Source organism: Glycine soja, chromosome 2, assembly GCF_004193775.1.
Source record: "Glycine soja cultivar W05 chromosome 2, ASM419377v2, whole genome shotgun sequence".
NCBI lineage: Eukaryota > Viridiplantae > Streptophyta > Magnoliopsida > Fabales > Fabaceae > Glycine > Glycine soja.
The window spans coordinates 39,293,728-39,317,349 of record NC_041003.1 but is presented as its reverse complement, the minus strand read 5'-3'; positions in this window follow the sequence as shown (position 1 = coordinate 39,317,349).

Below are 23,622 nucleotides of genomic sequence, written 5' to 3'. Positions count from 1 at the left end.
TTGCGTCAAACTCTTGACTCGAGTCTTGTTCAAATAAGTTAGCAATTGGGTCCAGGCTCTCCGAAGAGGAGGAAGCTGAGGGAGAGCGTACATCCAAGCATGTGAAACCGGTTTGGTCATTCATCCTATCACGACAGTCAGTTACCGGTCTAATCAGTAAGTTAATAATTTACGTTTAATTTGATATATATTAAAAATTTAAAATTATATATATTTATTATATACAATTATATAACTAATATTATTTAAGTAAAAAAAATTATTTATATTTTAAGATTTAAAATAATAATTGATAATAATAAAACATTAAAATATCATCATAGATGTGATTTATTTATTTTTTTATAAAATTGATCAGGTCAAACTGGTATAATTGAAATTCGATATCTAATTGATTAAATTATCTCGAATTAATTACATAATTAATCTAATATTAAAACCAATCTAATTAGACCACAAGTCTCAATTAGATTCATCCAACCTATTGAACCAAACCAAAATTCAAAAAATGCATATTACTTTAACCCTAACGTTTAACTTAAGTTACACGTTTATACATTATAAGGAATGAACATAAAAACTTATTTTTAAAGGAAAAAAATTATCATCATAATATAAAATAATTTTATATTATCATTTAATTATATAATATTATATATCACAAGTCTATTAATTTTTATAAAATTATTTTAAAAATAATCATCCAAATAATAATATAAAATTTAATTTTTTATAAGTTCAATAAAAAAATTACTTTTGTACATCAACGTGTACAGTAATTTTTAATTAAATGTCCGTAAAAGACTTTTATACTGAAAGGACATATAAATCAATTTTTGTGACTTCATTGAATAAAATTTTGTATAAATATTTACATAAGAATAAAATAAAAATAAAATGAATCAAACCTTATTTATGAATTAAAATCAATTTATAAATATAAAAATTAAAAATACAAAATATTTTTTTTATAAAAATTGAAATTAATTAATTAAATTTAACTTAATAAATATTTTAATTTATTTTACTTTTCTCTCTTATAAATATTTAATTTTTTTTATCAAAAGTAACTAACCTTATATATTAAGTATTAACCTTGTATATAACTAACCTTATATTGGTTATTACCTGGCGCACTCTTTCAGGGTCCAATCTCTTTCATGAGTCCCATGTTAGGTCACGTACATGACCATGACTAAGCCACGTACTCCCACGTGTTAACTCACCCATATGCATTGAACTCATGTATATTTGCATTTCATATCTCCCTATTTTATTTTTATACATATATTTCATCTCCCTATATTTTACTATTATAAATTAAATAAACAGTTTTTAAATTTAGTATTGTAGTGCTACAATTACATATGTTCGCGTTAATTAAGAATATTTCAAATGAGTCCTGAAACCTACTACAATCTCTTTATAACGAATTTTTAATTCGGAACGAGTTATTATATCTAGATCAAAAGGTTCACCATAGACTACTTTATTGTTAACGATGAATGTTTTTCAGAGTTGGTTGAACGGATATGTAGTTGATGGAAGTCTAAAGATTTAAAAACTTATTTTCTGGTGTACGTTGCAGTCACTCGCAAACATTCACAATTCATATGCTTTAAGCAAGCTTTCAAAGATTGGACATATTCTCATGATAGAGTTATGGTTATAAAGATACTAAAAAATACTAGTGAGACAACATGATTCGGACATGCGACGATTAAGGGAGGAAAATGCAAACATTACTAGAAAAAGGGTCTTCAACAACGATTTTTTGAGATATTTGACGACCGTTTTGAACTGTCTTTGAAGTTAACGTCATGAAAAGTCAAGATTTTTCATGACGGTTTCTAAAAAATTGTCTTAGAAAAGCCACTATTAGAAAATACATTTTCAACATCGGTTATTTAGAACATTCTACATCGGTTTTAAAACCGATGTTGAAAGTGACGATGTTGAATGTATGAATGTTAACATCGATTTTGGAGAACCGATGTTAACATACATAGGACAACATCGGTTCTCTAAATACCCGATGTTAAACACAATGAACAACAACAAAAAAAGTGTACGCGTGATGAACGTTGACATCGGTTTTCCAGTAAAACCGATGTTAATATGTTAGTTTAACATCGGTTTTCTAAAAAAACTGATGTTAATATATGCCCTTAACATCGGTTTTGCTAGAAAACCAATGTCAACGTTGATGATGCATACACTTATTTGCTGTAGTTCTTTGTGTATAACATCGGTTATGTGTACATAACAGATATTAATATTCAAATATTCACATCAGTTATTTATAATTAATCGATGTTAATGTACAATAGTTGACATCGGTTATCTACAGATAACCGATGTTAAAATACAAACGCTGACATCAGTTATACACAAATAACTGATGTTAATATACAAACGTTAACATCGGTTTTTTATTATAACCGATGTTAGGGTTCATATCGACATCGGTTTTTGTAAATGACCAATGTTGGTTATGATATTAACATCGGTTTTTGTTAATAACCGATGTTGTTTTCAAGTATTTTTTTTATATATACTTTTTGTTTTTAAAGTAAACCCAAAATTGTACCTGTCAAATGTAATTTCAGGAGGCCTAATTCACAGCAAATAAACATTTTATTCTGCTTTCAAGCAGTTTTAATGATAATAAACATCAAATAATTGATTTATTATAAAGAACAACCATCAAATGAATTCAGTATTCATGTTACATAGAAAATGTAAAAAATGTTAAAAAAATGTCCCTAAATCCTAGGCCTGATCTCTAACTCGGAGATAAAATTGTGCCCACTAGATCCGCAATGCTTTTAATCTCTCTGGCTCCAATGGTCTAGGATCATTAAAATACTGCATGATGAAATAAATCATAATAAGTTAATAATGTAATACAAATTATAAATAAATCGATTTTCTTTGAAATAAACTTACCGCTTCCCAATTATTTCTAAAAGTTCCTAAAATGATGGTGGACATCCAGTGCATCACACAGTAGCCGCACTCAGTAATTCCTTTTTGTCTATTACACTAAATACATAATGAAATTTGGATATTAATTAAACAACTAGTGTACAGACACATAAAGAAATATATATAAGTGAAAGTTTTATGTAAATGACGTACCTTGACGACAATCCACCTAGCAGAAGCCTTTGATTTAGGCTATGGAGCATCATCAAGATCCTTGATAGCACTGTTCCATATGAGTAACAATCAAAAACTGGTGTTGTACGTTGAGGTATTACAATGCAAATGTATTGAAAAGAACACTAACCTATTAATAATCCCCTTAAGGTAGTTGTCTGGCCTGTTATGCAATGAATAAAACCAGACAACTAAGTGTTCCTTGGGCAGGATGACCACCATCTACCAGTGTCTGTTGCAGTGGAACCTAAAATGGGTTAGTACATTAGTAAACATTAATTAAATTTTGTTATTTTGTGACTTACCCATTTAGGTAGGCTCCAAGATACACATCGCGTTGTGAACTCTGCATCCAACTCTTTATGTAACTTTCAGATTCAAACTGCGATTGCCCAGACCTCTGAATGGACTGTGGCTCGAGGAATCCATAGATATCAGAATTTCCCGCTCGCATACATGTTTCAGTGAGATGCTTGTTTATGTTAAGTCAAAGTTAAATATTTATGAATTGAAAGCCATAACTTAGGTAATTAAAAGCCTTTTATATAAAGACTTACAGAATCCATAACTGTAACATTGATATGCTGAGACATTGACCACCGTGTGCGATTTCGGAGAGGTCTTCGTGCTTTATGTACAAGGGGAAATCTGGACTAACGACCCCGAACACGGTGGCATCCCATCTAACCTGATAAGGCCTCAAGAAAAGCTCTGGAATGGTCAATGTCATCAGATAAAGCGGATCATCGACCTCCGGATAGGGCTTCGGAGGTGGTTTTGGCGGAGACACAGCTACCTGTTCATGAAACAAAGTTAAATAGCCAAATTTGAGGCATGCTTAATGAATTAATTTTAAAAGAAGAAACATATAGTAAGGACAATAAGTATATGCTGTGATAAAGACTTGACCAGATGTGTCGGCCAAGAAAGGAAGGTGTGAAGTGTCTGCCCCACTAAGGAAACCTCATCAGTGGGTACAGGAACTGGAGCATCTGCATCTGTAACCTCCTCCACACTCACCTTTACTTGGCCAGGCAACAAAGGAGTGTTATGAACAAGAGTGGATCCCTCATAAACTCTCCCCATGGCAACCAGGCGGACATGATATGTTTCTATGTACAAACCGCTCCTGTCAGAGTCACCCGTCTCAGGATCGTTTCTTGAGGGATCAACACAACTCCCCTTTGTGCTCACTCGAGGACCGGAGGGACCAGGACCAACCAGAGGCTCAAGAGGCACTGCAAGTCTCTGAGATTGCATTTGCGATTGAAGCTGGCTGAAAGATGTCATGACCTGCCTCGTCACTTTCTCTGTGATGGACTCCTCTAGCTGGTCCCTGATCTGCTGGGTCAACTGTTGTAATTCGTCAGGAGGCAAACAGGAAGCGTTGCGGGACGTTCGTGGAACCGATCTAAAGTATTGTTTGATGGTGACACCGGCTCCAGCAGCACGGACACGTCCAGGGTGCTCTGGACGTCCAATAGCATTGGCCAGAACATCCAGACGTCCGTGGGGGACGAACGATCCCTGTGTGGCCTGCTCCTCAAACGAATCCTGCACAGAAAACACACAATGGTGCATGGCATTCGCAAAATATTCAAACATAATTGTAATGGTTAGTTGAAAATGACTTACAATCTTCTCAGCGATTTCCTTTGCGGCCTCAGTCGTCATCTCCCATGTCTTCTTCGTGCGGGCCATCTTCCACTTCACGTGGTGTCTGACCGGGGATGGAGGGTCGATGACGCCATCAACGATTCCTGACTGTGCAGCTTCCTGCAGCTTTTTCTTTGTCTTCTCAGCCAGGAGCTTCTGCTCCAAATAATCATAACCCGCACGAGACAAAACGTGGGGGGCAGTATTCTACTTCTGGATGGCCTGTGCCTTGATGCGCACATCCTGAAAAAATTAAACATTGTTTGAAATGGGTAGAATGAAGTATAACAACATCATGTTTAATATGAAAAACAACTTAAATGACAAGGAACATACCTCCCAAGAAGGGTTTCTGCGAGTCTGGCAAAACTAAGCCCATTTTTCCTTGCTGATGCCGTATTTGTCACAGACAGTGTCCTCGACACCGTCCTGATCGGCTGCAAGGGCCCATTTCCTTGTGAGGTCTGATTTAAACTGCCTCCATCTCTCCCCCACGGTCTGTAGTAACTTCCTTTTTGTCCTACTGTCAGAAGCCTCTGGGATATCAAATTCCGCCTGACAACATGAAACAAAGTTGATTTGTTACAATAATGTATTTTTTGGCTATTAATTACACAAAATCAAATAAGAAAAGAGAAATACCTGAATATCCTCTCAAATCAGGTCTTTCTGAGCAATAGGGACCTCCTTCCAGTTCTCGTAGGTGATGTCTACCTTATCACGTGCCACAACCCCCAAATATGTTCTTAATTTCTTCCTATGGGGACCGTCGACCTTCCCGGTAGCAGGATCAACATGCACCACTGGTCTCTAAACACCAGGTGGTCTAGTGGACAACGATCTTAGACGTGAGGCTTTGCGTGTCCGCTTCACGGCAGACGTCGAAGCCAATGCGTCCGAAGTAGGAGGAGGAAGAGGAGAAGGAGGAGTGGAAGCAGGTGGAGAACCCATGATCTTTTATACAATAACATACAAAATAGGATTAATGAAAAGAGGATCAGTCATAAGTTTATTTTGGAAGGCAAAAGTATAATATTATTAAACAAAACCCCACCACATAAGGAGACAAGACAAATTAACCAAAGGACTCTGAAAGATTGGTAGTTGTGCTTTTGTGATTTGGGGCAACCATGTTATAAAAATTCTATTACATGTAATCAACAGTCAATGTATGTTTGATGGAATATAAATACTATATCTTCAGAAATACACATGTACATGGCATCCTTAGGACTTCATCCATGTTTTCTTTGATATTGATTTTCTTTTTTGCAGAAAAGAAAGAGGGGAACGAGCAACAATTTGAAGGTTGTACATTCAGGAACAAAAGAATTCAAAATAGCTAGTAATAAGAGGGATTTGTTTTTGGGATTTTCTGAGCACCAACAGTGGCTACGCAAGAAGCTTGCACTTGAGGAGGGAAGGATATTTGCAGCTAATGAATAACTTTCTTAAATATTTGTCCTTCAGATTTTACTGTTTTCTTTTCTAATATGTAAATATTAATAATATAAGGCTATGGCTTATGGACATGGTCATTTTTACCCCTAACAATCTTAGAAGTAAATGTAGACCATGTTTTTACGTGATACCTGTCGCAACGTGTCTTTCGCGGGCAAGCGAAGGCGAGGCTCACGGGTGCGCTTTCCAAAGGAGGAAAGATGCGCGGAGTCGCCACCAACGTTTATTTGTGGAAAACGTCGGGAAAACCGAAGGAAACCGGTCAAAATGAAAATTCTAAGTTCGGGAGTTGTATTTACACTTAAGAAATGTATTAGCACCTCTTACGTTTGTCTCGAAGGACAACAACCTATTTTTAAGAATTGTGGAAATTGTGTTACCTTAACTTTTATTTCTTTTTATTTTTTGAGGTCGACAAAAGCGGGGCTTTTGCTCCTACGTACCCTCCATCAAAGAGGAAATCAGACCTACGTAGTTCTTTCTTATGCGTGAATCAAGTGATTCTTTTTACTTGAAGGGTGATCATTTTAAGGTGTTGGACTTTAAAAATGATCCATTTTACTTGGTAAGAAACTGAAATGATAAACTTTCAAAACCCTATTTTTTGTGGACGAGCTTGACTAGGCGAGTTGATTTTAGCCTTAGTTTCGCTTTAGTTATTAGTCAATTCAATTAAGAATGAGAAATCCCAAAGAGAAAACGTACGATTGATTTTTCGCTTTATTTTAATAAAAAGGTATTTTTTGATTATTATATTATTATTTTACCTCTTTTTTGATTTCCGACGTGGTTATGGCACGACCGAATGGTCGGAATTCATTTTAACCGAAATTAACGGATGATACAATTCAAATGATCGGCGGAAATTTATTTTATTTTTAGATTAGGCGAGAAACAACTTAAATAAATGACTGAAGCACGTCAAAAGGGGGTATAGAAAGTGAATGAAAATGAAAATAAAAATACATGAAACAAAATGTGGACCACCACGGGTACGTAGAATGAATTGAAAAGCTCGGTTTGAGGTAATTACCCGTTGAAGATTGAAGAAAACGAAGAACGAACGATGAATGTTGAAGAACGGTCGAGAATCTTCGCGTAATTACTCATGGAAACGTTATGGAAACGTTACGGAAGCGCCTCGGCTAGGATTTTCTTCACGAAAATAATTTTCCTCAACAATTTCGAGAGAATAAGAAGTGCCAAGAAGGCTGAACCCCTTTTCCCTTCACTCCTCCCCCTATTTATAGCAAAATAGGGGAGGAGCTTGCCACCCAGCTCGCCCAGGCGAGCAAGGTTGCTTCCTCCAGAAGCAACAGCCTTCTGGAGGAAGAATCTGGAAGGCCCAAGTGGGCCTGATTGCTATTTGCACCCCTCTTTTTACTAAATGCACCCCCTTTAACCTTTTTTGGTAATTCTTTTTCCGTAACGTTACGAAACTTTACGAATTTCGTAACGATACTTATTTTCCTTCCGCAAGGTTACGAATCCTTACGGATTATGTATTTACTCTTTTTTAGCTTTCGAAGAAGTTACGAAAACTCACGGATTGCGAAAAACACCTCCTTTCGATTTCCGTCACATTACGGAATTTTCACAGATCGCGTAAGCCTGCTTCCTTTTGATTTTTGGCACGTCTCGGGACTTCACATATTGTGCAACAAAGGGTGGCAAGTATCTCGAAGCGGCCAATCAAAGGTTGTATATCATCAAATAATAATCCCCGGACGAAATTAGGGTCCACACTTAGGCAATCATGAAGCATAGCTCCAAACTCGAAGGTGGAGGACACATGAACAGCGCTAGGCAATGACATTCATGGGGCTCCGAAAAAAAGTGGAGAATAGAGGATTGCACTTGAGGGTCCACACTTAGGCAATCATGAAGCATAGCTCCAAACTCGAAGGTAGAGGACACATGAACAGCGCTAGGCAATGACATTCATGGGGCTCCGAAAAAAGTGGTGAATGGAGGATTGCACTTGAGGGTCCACACTTAGGAAATCATGAAGCATAGCTCCAAACTCGAAGGTGGAGGACACATGAACAGCGTTAGGCAATGACATTCATGGGGCTCCGAAAAAAGGTGGAGAATGGAGGATTGCACTTGAGGGTCCACACTTAGGCAATCATGAAGCATATCTCCAAACTCGAAGGTGGAGGACACATGAACAGTGCTAGGCAATGACATTCATGGGGCTCCGAAAAAAGTGGTTTGTTGGCAGGACCGAACGGTCCACCGGGTTTTTTCACCTGAAAGGCAAACATGCTTTTTGTAAAGAAAAATAAATCATTCGCGAGAGCACCATATCTTAGAGAAACAATATACTTGTGCCAAGGGTAATCTTCCTTGTAACCGAGAATGAAGGGCCGGATGTCAACTTTTAGCTTTTAAATGAACACGCAGGGGAAACATCGGGCTAAGCTGAAAATAAATCACTCATAGTGTATAAAACTCACAAGGCAAGTGTTTTATCCTATTCCCAAACCATAACTGCACCATGACTCTATTTTTCACATGACTTCCTATCGAATCAAAGATCAAACGTACGATCACAGACCAATAGGATTTTCTCGAGGGTAGTGTTTTTTGGAGAGGAAGCTGGGTGTTTCGGTCTTTTCCTCTTTGTTCAGGTGGGGTGGGATATCGCCAGTCGAGAACGACATTGAATGACAATCTGAAAGGAAGAGACACCAAAAATGGGTTTTCCTTTGCCGGCAGTCACTTACCCTGCCGAAAATTTATCTGGTCTGAAGATCTTCCGTTCTCTCTCTTCCATTGATTGATAATTGATTCTTTTCCATTTTTACTTCCTTTCGACCTTTTGATCGGGAATCCTTCTCTTTCTTTCTTTTTTATTGTTCTTTTCTTTATTTTCATCTTTTTCTTTTTCTTTCTTCCCATTTCTTCCTTCCTTTTTTTTTCTTCTCCTTCCCCCATCCCTTTCTTTGGGAAATCGGGTTTTAGCATTCTATTCGCTCTCCCTTGAGGAGATTCCGCTGTTCTTTGCTTCGGGGGAAAGAATGAGGATTCCTTTTTTACAGGCCAAGGTTCAAAAAGGTTTAAGGTTGTGTTTCAATTGGGTCTTTTATCGTGGGAACCCAATCTTGATATCTGGGGCGAAACAAATTTGGGTGTCAAGGTGTCAGTCTCGGGCCGAACTCCCCTATCACTCCATAAGGCACGCGTGACAATGATGATTTGAAAACAACGTGCAAAATTAGTCATGGCTACAACCAGGTGGGCACTCAAGCATCCTGTTTATGGCATTGTGATACTACGGTTGGGAATTTACACAAACAGACCCAACGTTTCCAATTATGTTCTTTTATCAGTTCAATGAATTCATCCATTCTTATCTCGGTTATTCCAGAAAATAAACTCTTAGCATCAGTCCCTTGTTTCCAGAAGATACGTTTGCTCTTTACGAATGATTTATACTTCTTAACTATAACATGTCGACCTTCGCGGTCTTTCTTTCTTTTTCCTTTTGTTTCATTCACAAAATTATACACATGTGGTCCTTTACGAGGAAAACTTTTCTTTGTACATCTACATTCTTATACATGACAAACTTTTTCTGTACACGCATTGGAACTCTTTCTCTTTACGTCACACGGTCTATATACAAACCCTATTTACGTTCAAAGATTTTTTTTTTTATTTTTCCCAACACACACTTATGGTTCATACAAAAGTTTCTTCATATACACTCGTTGCTCACACACACAAGAATTCCTTTCCTCGCATCATTTACACACAAAAATCCTTTTACACATATATATAAATAAAACCCTTTTTCTTTTCTTTATGAACATGACTTTTATTCACAATGCTTGTTTCTTTTTATTAGGATTTTTGGTTCATTTTATTTTTTAGGACGACGTTCCTAAATGAAAAACTCTACACGGTTCTGGAATTTCACCAAACATTATTGACAACAACGAAACAAGTACCAACGTAACAACTCAAACGATATGTATGTACAAAACAAAAGTCAATCAACACGAAACAAACGTTAGTCCCTTAGTCAAACAAAAATAAGATGATATATAACAAGAAAAATGGGAACAAAAAGAAATATGTATCAAGGGATCTCCCAATCATGTGGCCCCGCTCCCTCCTAAGAAATCAAGTAAATCGATCATCTCCTCGTCCTCGCGGGCCTCATCTGTCTCGTCGGAAGCCTCTGCTGGTGCCTCTGCTGGCGCCTCTCCTACCCGGGCCTCAGGCCAATCTCCAGGCCATGCGACCTCTGCCCTGAACTGGTCCGGAGTAGGGCACGGAAAAGAAGTAAAACCCTGGCTTTGCAGGCTGAGGCTCAACTGGTAAAGACAATCATGGGTCTGTACATGCGCCCGGTGGTTGGCCGCCTGCTGGCGAACCAAATGCCGCAAATACTGCTCCGTATCAAACGATCCAGCTGGGCCAGCTTGATAAGGTGGCGGCGCGTCTGCGGCCTGCGGAGCATCCCCCTGGGCCTGTCTCTGTGTGCAATACTTCTTAATAAAAGCTCGGGTGATGGGCGGCCGAATCACCTTGCTAGGTGCGACGGGGACTCCGAACGACTGGCAGAGTCCTGTGATCAAGGCGGGAAATCCCAGGGCCCTGTTGGAGTTATCCGGGTCTAGAGGGTGCCTGGTAGGCGCCATACCTGCAAATAGATAGATGGCATCAGCGATTAACTGAGCCACGTGAATGCTCATCCGTGTCAGGATGGCGTACACCAGCTGACACTTCGGCAGGGGGAGGTCGGAATTATGATCGCTGGGCTGGATGTTGCTGAGCAGCAAAGTCATCCAGATCTGAGTCAGGGTGGTCATGTTGGTGCGCATGATCTGCACCCGTCTTCCAGCAGCAATCCGGGCAAAATCCTGCCCCGGTATACATAGCAACTGGGCGATGGCCTTCTCATCGAACCCATCAGACCGGTTCCTCCTCTGGCCATACTCGCATTCCTGGCCCTCTTCCAGCACTAAAGGGTATCCCAGGAACTGGCTGAGAGCATCCGCATCGAACGGGATCCACTGACCCCTCACCCAGGATCGCATATCTCGCACGCCCTCCTCTGTAGGCCAAGCATTAGCATAAAATTCGAGGACTATGTCTGGGTCGAACTTGGCCATGGGGGTAACTAGTGATGCCCACCGCCGGCGAACTATCTCCTCCTGGAAGTTGGTATACTCGTCGTCCCTGAGCTGGACGCGTCGCTCCCAGAGAAATGAACATCCCTTGATGGCCTCGAAGCGCTGCTGGTGCTCAGCACTCCTAAAACGGTGGCTGTCATATTCGGGAGCGGAACTGGTTCCTTCAGCCACTTTATCCTTCCTAGATCTCTTTGAGGCAAGCTTCCTCGGGGCCATTTCCTGCGAGAACAAACATTTAGAAGGTTAGTTTTACAAGATAATGCTTATCTTAACGCAAAAAATGTCATGATAATCTCTCCGATTTAGAACGAACTCATGCGCACGTTTAAAGTAACACATTTATGCACATGCGTATGTGTAGAATATCCTACTATTTATATTAACATAGAGGCCATCCATCACATTCTAGTTGTCATACATATATATGCATTTGAAAAGAACACACATTCTCACGCTCAAGGCATTGCGTCAAAATTTACACTTAACTATGTCCTAAACATTTGCTATCACAAACTACCTACACACACTCGAAATATATATACCATACAAACTTTTATTGTTTCACTCACACTTACGCATATTGGCAAGCTATTTACATTATGCACATACTTGCATTCAAAAGGGAATCCCGTGCTATCATACATTCATTTAGGAAGCGACCTCAATATTCATTCACCCTTTGCAAAGAATTTCACGCCCCTTATATTTACCTATGTATACACACTATTGCAAGGTGTTTTCCACGCCACCTCTATGCAAAGTATCAAACATGGGGCAGCCCAAATTCGAGCAAAAAACTCTCACAAGCAAGTCCTAATTTTCATGCTTTTCTAATTCTAAAACCAAATTTTGGATTCCTAGCCATAAGCATGTTTCCTTGCATTGAAGCTACAAGTTTGGGTTCCTAAGCTTGGAATTGCATTTGGGCACCTATTTTGAATCTCCTATGCTGTACCTACATATAAGAAATAGTCCCACTCTCACAATTTTACAAAATCATATTCATATATCATTGGGGCATTTCACCGAGCACTTGGTGGGCGCATGTTTGGACATAAATTGCAAGAGGATGGGGACAATGTGGCATGCCCCATTGCTTCAGAAAACAACACAGGCCTAAGGCCTTCTCAAACAAATCCTCAACTCAACAAATCAAGCATCAAAGCAACCCAAAACTGCCTCACAAATATAAGCACGTTCTCACAATTTTAGAGCATCAAAAGATGAAGAAAACACATCAATGGGAAGCTAAAAACTCAAGGATTGAATACTTACTTGTTGGGGTGAGTAGAAACACCAAAAATGAAAGCAAAATGCAACCAAAAGTGGCTTAGGGGAGCAAAAACCGCAAGCCTTCGTGAGTCCTCTCTTTTGAATGAGGGGGGGGGGGGGGGGGAAGTTTTTGGATGCAAAAAACGTTCCCCTCCCTCGTTTTTATATTTTGAATGCAGGGGTTGCTCGCCCAGGCGAGCTAACCTGCCATTTTTTTTTAAGGGGAAACATTAACCATGCCTCCCCCCTTTATGGGTTAGCGTTTGCCTACTTGAACCCACTTAAATTAGAATTAGGCATCAATTATTTATTTTTAAAACAAAAAGAAACTGTGAATTCAAAGGATACTGAGCTGCCTTGCAGCGACGTCCTCTGCTTGTCTAGTGCCGGGAAGAGTCGACGGTCAGTCGTGACCCTATCCCCCATTTGCCCCCATCCCTAAGTACCTGCAAGTAGGAGACAAACAATGTGTGGCCAATCGTGACCGGTCATCGTCTTACCTTGGTTGACTTCCGCTGTCAACTGGTCTCGACATCTGACCGTGGCCTAAGATGATTCTGCCCATGTTACCACAAGATATGCATGTGTATGTGCATGTATAAATGTTCCTAATGCGATGATTTTCTTAGTGAAGGCCGGTTAGGTTCAATTTTAATTAAGCGTTTGGGGCACCCCATGAACCGAGCGAAGAGGGCTCAGGTTATAACTAACTAAAACACAAGGTTTGAAACCAAAGGGAGGACTGAAACCTCGCCCATCTTTTCTTTTCAAAGAAACGAGACAAATACAGTGAATGGGAATCCCTAGAGGAAACCAAGAAGAACGAGAAAAACTCAGAAATAAAAACATGCAACGGTCCTCTCGATTGCCCCAGACTTCAAGCGTAATATCGTTTAATTACATCGGAGTTCACGGGCGAGGGCAGCTCCTCGCCATCCATGTGGGTGAGTATCAAAGCACCCCCAGAAAAAGCTCTTTTCACCACGAAAGGTCCTTCATAATTCGGGGCCCACTTTCCTTGATTATCTTTAACAGCGTGGGACATTTTCTTCAGCACGAGGTCCCCCTCGTTGAACTTGCACGGACGTACCTTCTTGTCGAATGCGTTCTTTATCCTTCGTTGATACAGACGCCCATGGCTCATGGCTGCCAAACGCTTACCTTCAATAAGATTAAGTTGGTCGTAGCGTGCTTGTGCCCATTCTGACTCTTCTAGGCCTGACTCCACTATTATCCTCTGAGAAGGAACCTCTACCTCAAATGGGAGCACTGCTTCCATCCCATAAACCAAGGAATATGGCGTTGCCCCAGTAGAAGTTTGTACTGAGGTTCTATATCCGTGCAGGGCGAAAGGCAACATCTCATGTCAATCTTTGTATGACACTGTCATCTTCTGAACAATCTTCTTAATATTTTTATTCGCAGCCTCTACAGCCCCATTCATCTTTGGCCGATAAGGGGTGGAGTTATGATGCTGGATCTTGAAATCCTCGCACATTTCCTGCATCATCTTGTTGTTTAGATTGGTGCCATTGTCAGTAATGATCTTCCTAGGGAGTCCGTATCGACAAATCAGCTCCCTCTTGATGAATCTGACTACTACACTCCTCGTGACATTAGTATAAGAAGCTGCTTCTACCCATTTGGTGAAGTAATCTATCGCCACAAGAATGAAGCGGTGACCATTCGACGCTTTGGGTTCGATGGCCCCAATGACATCTATTCCCCACATGGAAAAAGGCCAAGGAGTGGACATAACATTCAGAGGATGTGGTGGAACAGTGACATTGTCTGCGTATGCCTGACATTTATGACACTTCCTTACATGAGCGCAACAATCGCTTTCCATAGTGAGCCAGTAATAACCGGCCCTAAGGATTTTTCTGGCCGTAGCATGCCCATTGGCATGTGTCCCAAAGGAACCCTCGTGGATCTCCTCAATCATGAAGTTCGCCTCTTTGGCATCTACGCATCGTAGGAGGGTCATGTCGTGGTTCCGTTTGTACAGGGTGGTACCACTTACAAAGAAACCAGTAGCCAATCTCCTCAACGTCCTTTTGTCATTGTCAAAAATCCCTGGTGGGTATTCTTTGTTCTCGACATACTGTTTGATGTCGAAATACCACGGTTTCCTATCCCGCTCTTCCTCTATTGCATAACAATATGCCGGCCTGCCTTGAGATTTGAATTCGATGTACGGCAGATCCCCGTGTGGGGCAAGTTGAAACATGGATGCCAGGGTGGCTAATGCATCAGCCATTTGATTCTCTTCCCGGGGTATGTGGTGGAAGGAAATGTCGTCAAAGTACTTGGCTAACCTCAAGATATGAGTTTGATAGGGTATCAACTTCGGATCCCTAGTTTCCCATTCTCCTTTCAACTGGCGTATCACCAAAGCTAAGTCTCCATACACCTTGAGTAGTTTTACATCAAAATCAATGGCTGCCTGAACCCCGAGGGCGCATGCTTCGTACTCGGCCATATTATTGGTACAATCAAAACCTAGCCTAGCCGTGAAAGGAATAGACTGATCATCCGGGGATACAAGGACTGCCCCTACTCCGTGGCCCAAAGCGTTAGATGCCCCATCGAAGCAAACAATCCATTTGTCTATGTCCTCGTGCGTCCGCTTCTCTTCAAACAGGGCCATGATATCTTCATCTGGGAACTCGGGGTGCATCGGCCGATAATCCTGGAGGGGTTGCTGGGCCAAATAATTCGCTAAGGCACTTCCCTTTATCGCCTTTTGGGTGACGTAAACGATATCAAATTCAGATAATAGTACCTGCCACCTAGCGATTCGTCCCGTGAGGGCCGGTTTCTCAAAGATGTATTTCACGGGATCCATTTTGGAAATAAGCCACGTGGTATGGCTGAGCATGTACTGCCTAATCCGATGTGATGCCCATACCAGAGCACAACACGTCCTTTCGAGCATTGAGTAATTCATCTCACATGCGGTAAACTTCTTGCTCAGATAGTAGATGGCTTGCTCCTTTTTCCCAAAATCATCATGCTGACCCAACACGCACCCCATAGACTCGTCCAACACGGTCATGTACAGGAAAAGAGGTCTTCCTGTTACAGGTGGCATGAGCACCGGGGGATTTGCGAGACTCTGTTTGATCTTCTCGAAGGCCTCTTGGCAGTCACTATTCCACAGGACCGCCTGGTTCTTACGTAATAGCTTAAAAATGGGCTCACAGGTAGGGGTGAGTTGCGAGATAAATCTCGCGATATAATTCAACCTACCCAAAAACCCCCGAACCTGCTTCTCCGTGCATGGTTCCGGCATTTCAAGGATGGCCTTCACTTTCTCGGGATCTATCTCTATCCCTTTCTGACTTACGATAAATCCTAGCAACTTCCCCGACTTTACCCCAAAGGTGCATTTGGTTGGGTTTAGTTTTAATTGGTATTTCCGCAACCTTCCAAACAGCTTACGCAGATTGACAAGGTGTTCGTCCTCAGTCCGAGACTTGGCAATCATGTCATCTACGTAGACCTCTATTTCCTTATGCATCATATCATGGAACAACGCCACTATGGCACGCTGATAGGTTGCCCCAGCATTTTTTAGTCCGAAGGCCATCACTTTATAGCAGAATGTCCCCCATAGGGTGACGAAAGTGGTCTTCTCTACATCTTCGGGTGCCATCTTTATTTGATTATACCCCGAGAAACCATCCATAAATGAGAAAAGGGCGAATTTGGCTGTATTATCTACCAATATATCAATGTGTGGCAGGGGAAAATTGTCTTTAGGACTGGCTCGGTTCAAGAAGGCTTATCAAGCCTTGGCGGATAGGCGCGGTCATACCGGTTCCTACCTTTACTTCTTTCTTTTCCTCCGTGGTCCCCAAGTTTACCAATTCGGTTTCTTCTTGGTGAGGCTTCATTTCATGTTCTTCCTGAGCGACCAACCTCTCCAACTCTGGTGACAGGACGTCCTCTTCCTCTTCCTCGTTTATCGTTTAGCTTATATCTCGATTGTCAAACCCTCGTTGTTAGGATCCTCAAAGTATCGACCCTCATATATATACCAAACAAGACAAAAGAAACAAAAACATGCAAAATGATATGAGAAAAGGTGGAACTGCAAGAATAGATGAAACAAGATCTCTTTGTTTATTTAATAAGGTAGGTTTCACAAAACAAAAGAGAAAGGAAATCTATAGGCTCTAATTACATTGAATCAGCGGCATAGACTTCTGACTGGCTTATCACGCGCCAGTTCCCCACTTGGGAATCGGGGTGGCATGGTTGCACAAAACTTGGTGGGTCTTGAGGGAACTCCTCTTCTATTGCGGCCACCTCTTCCTCAGACATCATTCCAGCGCTGGTGAAACACTGGCTAATATGGCCGGGCCATACCCTATCCGCCCAAAATCTTGACGGCACGTTCCTCCTCCCCGGCATCCCGGGTTCATACCCTAATCCATATTTGTATGGATTTCCCTTGATATCGACCACATCGGCATTTCCGAGGCCGTCCTTGCCTAGACCCATTCCGGGCTCAAATCCGTTCCTGAGCATAACACGCACCACCATTATGGCCGCGTTGGAGAGAGAAGGCAGCAACGGACTTGGTTCCACAGAGGCGCAGCTCACCACTTCGAAGGATTGGAAAGCCGTTTCCAATGATTCTTCTGCCGCTTCTACGTATGGGGCGGAGGAGGGGCAGCTCACTAACATATCCTCTTCACCTGACACTATCACTAAAAGTCCACCCACTGCAAACTTCAATTTTTGGTGAAGCGTTGAAGGGACCACTCCCAGCGCATGAATCCAAGGTCTTCCCAAGAGGCAGCTATAGGCGGGATTTATATCCATTACTTGAAACACCACGTTGCAAGTGTGGGGGCCTATCTGTATGGGAATGTCGATTTCCCCCATCACTTCCCGCCGAGTACCATCAAAGGCTCGCACCACCATCGAGCTCGGTTTTAAACGTGACGCACTAAAAGCAAGCTTTTCCAAAGTGGTCTTCGGCATTACATTCAAACTCGATCCATTGTCGATAAGTACCTTTGCGACAACGTGGTCCATACATCTCACCGACACATTAGAGCCTTGTTGTGTCCTCTCCCCTCAACGGGAATCTCTTCTTCCGCAAACGCGATATAATTGTTGGTGGTTATATGATTAACGATGCCTTCGAAACCCTCCACTGAGATATCATGTGCTACATGGGCATCGTTAAGGACCTTTATCAACAGCGCACGATGAGGCTCGGAGTTTATGAGTAGTTCAAGCAAAGAGATCCTTGTTGGAGTTTTATTCAGTTGCTCGACTACCTTAAACTCGCTTTGTTGGATGAGGCGGAGGAACTCATGGGCCTCTTCCAAAGTCACTGTTCTTCCTTGAAGACCTTCTTTCTTTTCAGCCCCTCTTACCACTGGAGGATCTACTTCTTTCGAGGGGGTGGCTACGTCTGTGGGCTCTTGGACCATGGGCGCTTTCCCTTTGGAGGGTAATTCCGCCTGGTGAGGGGAAGCGAACACCCGACCACTGCGGGTTACGCCACTGAGGCCAGTGATGTTGGTTACCTTAGCTGACAGGGAGTCAACTTCGGTTGCAACTCTTTCACTGGACGCGGGAGGGGTATACTTCACGGAACAGCCTTATTACTTTGATATGCAAATGGCGTTGGCTTGGGCGCTGTCTGGGGATACATGGGTGTGGAGCCGGTCCCTTTCCTAGTAAAACATATCACTAGGGCCTTGGGGGTTAGAGGAACCTTCTTCTCTTCCGACTGCATGCAAATTTGTGGTTCTTCCCTCCCTCCTATGGACACTTCAAGCTGCTCGCAATCCATGAACCGCTGAAGCAATTCTTCCACCGCGGGGCAGGTTTCCATGTCATGCGACTCCCCGAGGTGAAACAAACATTCAACCCTTTCATCTCCACCACGGGAGACCATGCACGCCGCTTGCAATGATTGATAGATGAAGCGTCTAGAAGTAGCCACCTCTCTTAATCTCTTTGCCCGTGATGGCCCATCTTCTTCGACAGCGTTCACGCTAGCCCCTCCATGACTAGCTAGCGGGTTGGTTTTAACATTTGGGCCTTCCTCCTGAAACGATAGCCAGCCGACACTAATCAGGTGCTGCACCTTATACTTGAACGGGATGCAGGAGTCAATGTTGTGTCTTGGAACTCCACTATGGTACGCACACTTGGCCCCCGGGTCATACCACTTGGGGTAGGGTGGCTGGGGGACCTTCCCGGGTATGGCCACCACCAAGTGATTCTCCAATAATGAAGGCCATAACTCGGAGTATGCCATGGGAATATGAGAGAAGTTATCTTTCGGGGGCGGGTGCTGTGCATATTTATAGCTCGCGCCGGGGGCTGTATTATTAACTGGCCGAGGAGCGGCTGGAGCTGTGCGTTGGGCCGGCGCTCTTTCTGCTGCGGGTGGTCCTTTTACTTGAGTCGGGAGGGAATTCCCGGCTCGGATTAAAAAATTTAGGGGATTGGGCTGGTATGAGCTTTGGATATTTTGGGGTGCTTTCATCCACGTCGGGGCGGGGGTGACTGCGTGGGCGTCTCCTTCCTTTTTCCTCGTGCCCACTACTGGGGCTCTTCTATTGTTGTTGGGGGCCACATTGGAAGCATATTCGAACTTGCCTTTTCGTAGTCCAGATTCAATCCTTTCTCCGGCGAAGACGAGATCCGCAAAGTTAGCTGGCATGTAGCCTATCAGCTTTTCATAGTAGAACGTGGGTAACGTATCTACCATAATTGTGATCATCTCCCTTTCCGTCATGGGCGGTACGACTTGGGCTGCGAGATCTCTCCATCTTTGGGCATATTCTTTAATGGACTCATGCTCTCGCTTAGTCATACTCTGAAGCTGGTTCCGATCGGGAGCCATATCCGTATTGTACTGGTACTGCCTAATGAAGGCAGTTGCCAAGTCCTTCCATGATCGGATATGGGAAGCTTCTAGATTGGTATACCATGCTACAACTGCTCTAGCCAATCTGTCTTGAAAGAAATGGACCAACAACTTTTCGTCCGCAGAATACGCTCCCATTTTTCGGCAATACATCCGAAGATGCCCTTTCGGACATGTCGTCCCTTTGTATTTATCAAAGTCCGGTACTTTGAACTTGGGAGGAATGACGATATTGGGTACGAGACATAAGTCCGCTAGATCCGAGAATGGGTAATTGCCGAGGCCCTCGACTGCTCTCAACCTCACTTCAAGCGCCTCAATCTTTCCCTTATCTTCCACGAAGGGGACAGATTCTTTTACGGGTGTGGGTGAAATCGGGATATGGCGGACTATGTTTGGTTGGGGTAGTTCATGGGGGGACGGATCTTTGAGGTGGAGCAGGGGACCGAGATGGGTATCTCCTTCCTCATCGTCTTGTCCGGGATAGTCGTCATAAGGTGGGAGCTGCCCCTCAAAAGTAGGGGCTTGGCTTAAATCTTCCGGGGTGGTACGGGGAGTGAAGTCCGGAGGCAAGCCATAAGGATAAGCTTGCGGGCTATACCTTCGACCAAACACTGCCATGTTTCTGTCTCGGCCCGGATTTAAGGCGGGCTGCAGCACCGGCTCCGCTTCCCTAATTGTACTGGAGGAGGTTGCCGTGGCTTTATCCTCTATAGTTTATGGAGTTTTAACATGACCTCCGAGATGGAAGCCATTTGATCTTTTAAGGCCGATAGATCGGCCTTCATCTGTTCCTGCACGCCCTCTTCATTATCCATTTTTCTGGATCGAGTGTTATAGGGGTGCCTTGGTGTTTTCTTAGTTATGATGAAATTCCTAAAGAAATAAACAACGGTGAGTATGCCAGCAAAACATGAATATGCAAATGAATGATCGGAGCACTTGGATCCACCCCAAGGGTTTTTTAGATAACATGATGAGTTCATAACTTCTCATTTTATAAAAAGAACAAAGCTTTCATCTAGCCAAGATTATACAAAGGTGTTACAAGAGAACCTAACGGTTTCTAATTATGTGGGCCATCAAATCTATCATATGTTGACGGTAATTGATTAGCCCATGAATCTCCTCGTGGGCCGTACACACTTCGGCCATGGCTTTTTCTTTGGCTAAAAGACGCGGGAGGTCTTGACTTCCATTCCAGGTCAAGGCGAACCTATCCATCCACATAGTCGCTTCTTGATGCAATGCATCAATCACCCTCCCTCTTGCTTCTTTTTCGGCGTACACTTGTGCAAAATCCTCCACTAGCTTTTGTTCATGGGCCACAGACTGGTTCAACTCTTCCTTGTATTTCCCTATGATAGCTAGCATGCTTTGCTCTGTGGCTTCCAAGTGTTGAGCCAAACTCCTCTTGGATCTTGCGCACGCAGCTAACTCTTCTTTTAAGATCATGCCATGCACCCGTGACCGGTCTCTTTCCTCTCTTCGGAGCTTGAGCTCATTGTTGCTACCCCACAATGCTCCTTGGAATTTCTCTCGGCCATATTCCTCCTTGCGGGCCCTTTTAGTTTCTTGTTCAAGGGCTCTTGCAGTGGCCGCGTTTTCCTCTTGTAACTCGGTGCACTCTTTCTGGATGTGTGTAGCGGCTGATTTGAACTTCTCCTTGGCGAGTCTCGCCTTCCCTAGCTCTAATTTCAGAGCTTGGACTTCTTCATCTTCCTCCGGAGCTTTGAAGTTCTCCTCATTGATAACTTTCAATTTGGAGAGCCAATCTAACCCTCGCGTGTGAACTCTTAGCCATCCATGATAACCACCGATGACGCCATTTCGGATGCCTCTAAGCTCCTTGTCTTTCTTCAACGGACTTCTCCACGCCTTGTGGACTCTTTGTATCACCTTGAGACTTTGCGCGTCTAGATCCCTCACAAGGAAAGGCGAGAGACTTTCTTCGGTTGGCGCTCCCCTCATGGGGTACCCTAGCTGTCTTATGGCGAGTGCGGGATTATAATTAATACAACCCCTAGTCCCTATCAATGGAACATTAGGGTAGTCCCCACACGAGAAGAGAACTTCTTCCTTGCCTTCCTTCCAACGAGGAAACCAATTGATTGCGTTGCCTCCTATTCCAGCCAAATGTTGGTCCCAATCGACTCTTCCTTTTTCGGCGCATGAGCGATAGCTTTGAAGCGGACACGGGTGTCTTGTGTCTTGTTGGAATAGGTGTGAAACCAACCACACACAGAGAGCGGGTAAACAACAGACAATCCGTGCACTGTTTTTCTCACATCTCCGGTCAAAGGTATCAAACAAATCTGCCAAGATAGCCACCACTGGACTCTCCTTGCTATGGTGATACGCGAGGAAAGCGTCAATGGCGGCTAAGTCCACCAAACCATCCACGTCCAGAAAGAGGACAACCCCAAAAATCAACAAAGCTAGTATATCCGCAAACGGGCCCCACTTCTCTTGGCTCGCCATATCCCTTGCCTTGCCTTCCAAGTATTTCCGTGGCTGGCCTACTACGCCGTTGCGAGTTTGCTTCATGTGATCCAACTCTTTTGCCGAATCCCCAACCACAGTGGCAATCTTGCTCAAGGAGGGAAGAAACCCAGAGAAAAGATACGGTTTTCTCCCCCCAAGAGGGAATCCTAATACTTCCTCAAACTCTTCAATAGTCGGTACCATTTGGAAGTCCCCAAACGTGAAACACCTCAATGGCTGGTCGTAGTATTGTGCGAGGGATACGACAGCTTCCGTAAATACCTCCGCTGCGGTCAAATCTAGAATCTTTCCGTACACTTTGCGGAAGGCTTGCCTTTGGAGAGGTCCCATCAATCGTCCCAATTCCTTGAGGCTGGTGACATCTAGACTTTTAACCTTGACTTGATAAAACCTTTTGCCGTTTTGATTTGTCCCCATCATTTACCTAAAAAAGGGGTGGATCAAGACTCCGACATGAATGATGCAATGCGTATGCATGAAACGGAAAGAAAACAACATAAAGGGGTAATTCACACATACGAGACTGCAGAGATCCAATTTTAATGCTACGTTTTGGGCATGATGGCGCCTCAACGTAGTATTAAAAAGGTTACGTATTCCTCTAAAGAAACCAAACATCACTAGCAAAACTATAAACTGGTGTTATTTACCAAAAAAAATGCATGAGAACGAATGGCACAGAGCGTGTTTGCTCTTTGCCCCTATTTGGGAACCTATAGGACAATATCTAGGGGTCTCTAATAACTACTCCCCAACAATTCATAACTCACACGGCTGTTTTCTAGAGGTATCATCACTCAAGATAACAGTATTGTGGTGGTATGGAATACCAGCGACAACACATTATAAAGAGAGAAAGCTCTAGACGAGGTTTCACTATTATCAAGCAAGTCAGAGACCTAGCATGATAATAGATTCACCTCCACTCCTTAAATTCCCATGAACCCGGGTATAGGGCCCCCTTTTTTTACTCAAACCCGTGGGTGCTTAGAATGCAGTGTAAAGAATGCGAAATAGATAACAGTTATTTACATTTTACACAGTTCAACAAATGCACACACGAAGTTTCACAAATCCACAATTCCTTAAAATAGGCCTAACTCACAAAAAAAGTCCCCAGTGGAGTCGCCAACTGTCGCAACGTGCCCTTCGCGGGCGAGCGAAGGCAAGGCTCACGGGTGCGCTTTCCAAAGGAGGAAAGATGCGCGGAGTCGCCACCAACGTTTATTTGTGGAAAACGTTGAGAAAACCGAAGGAAACCGGTCAAAATGAAAATTTTAAGTTCGGGAGTTGTATTTACGCTTGAGGAAGGTATTAGCACCTCTTACGTTTGTCTAGAAGGACATCAGCCTATTTTTAAGAATTGTGGAAATTGTGTTACCTTAACTTTTATTTCTTTTTATTTATTTTTTGAGGTCGACAAAAGCAGGGCTTTTGCTCCTACGTACCCTCCATCAAAGAGGAAATCAGACCTACGTAGTTCTTTCTTATGCGTGAATCAAGTGATTCTTTTTA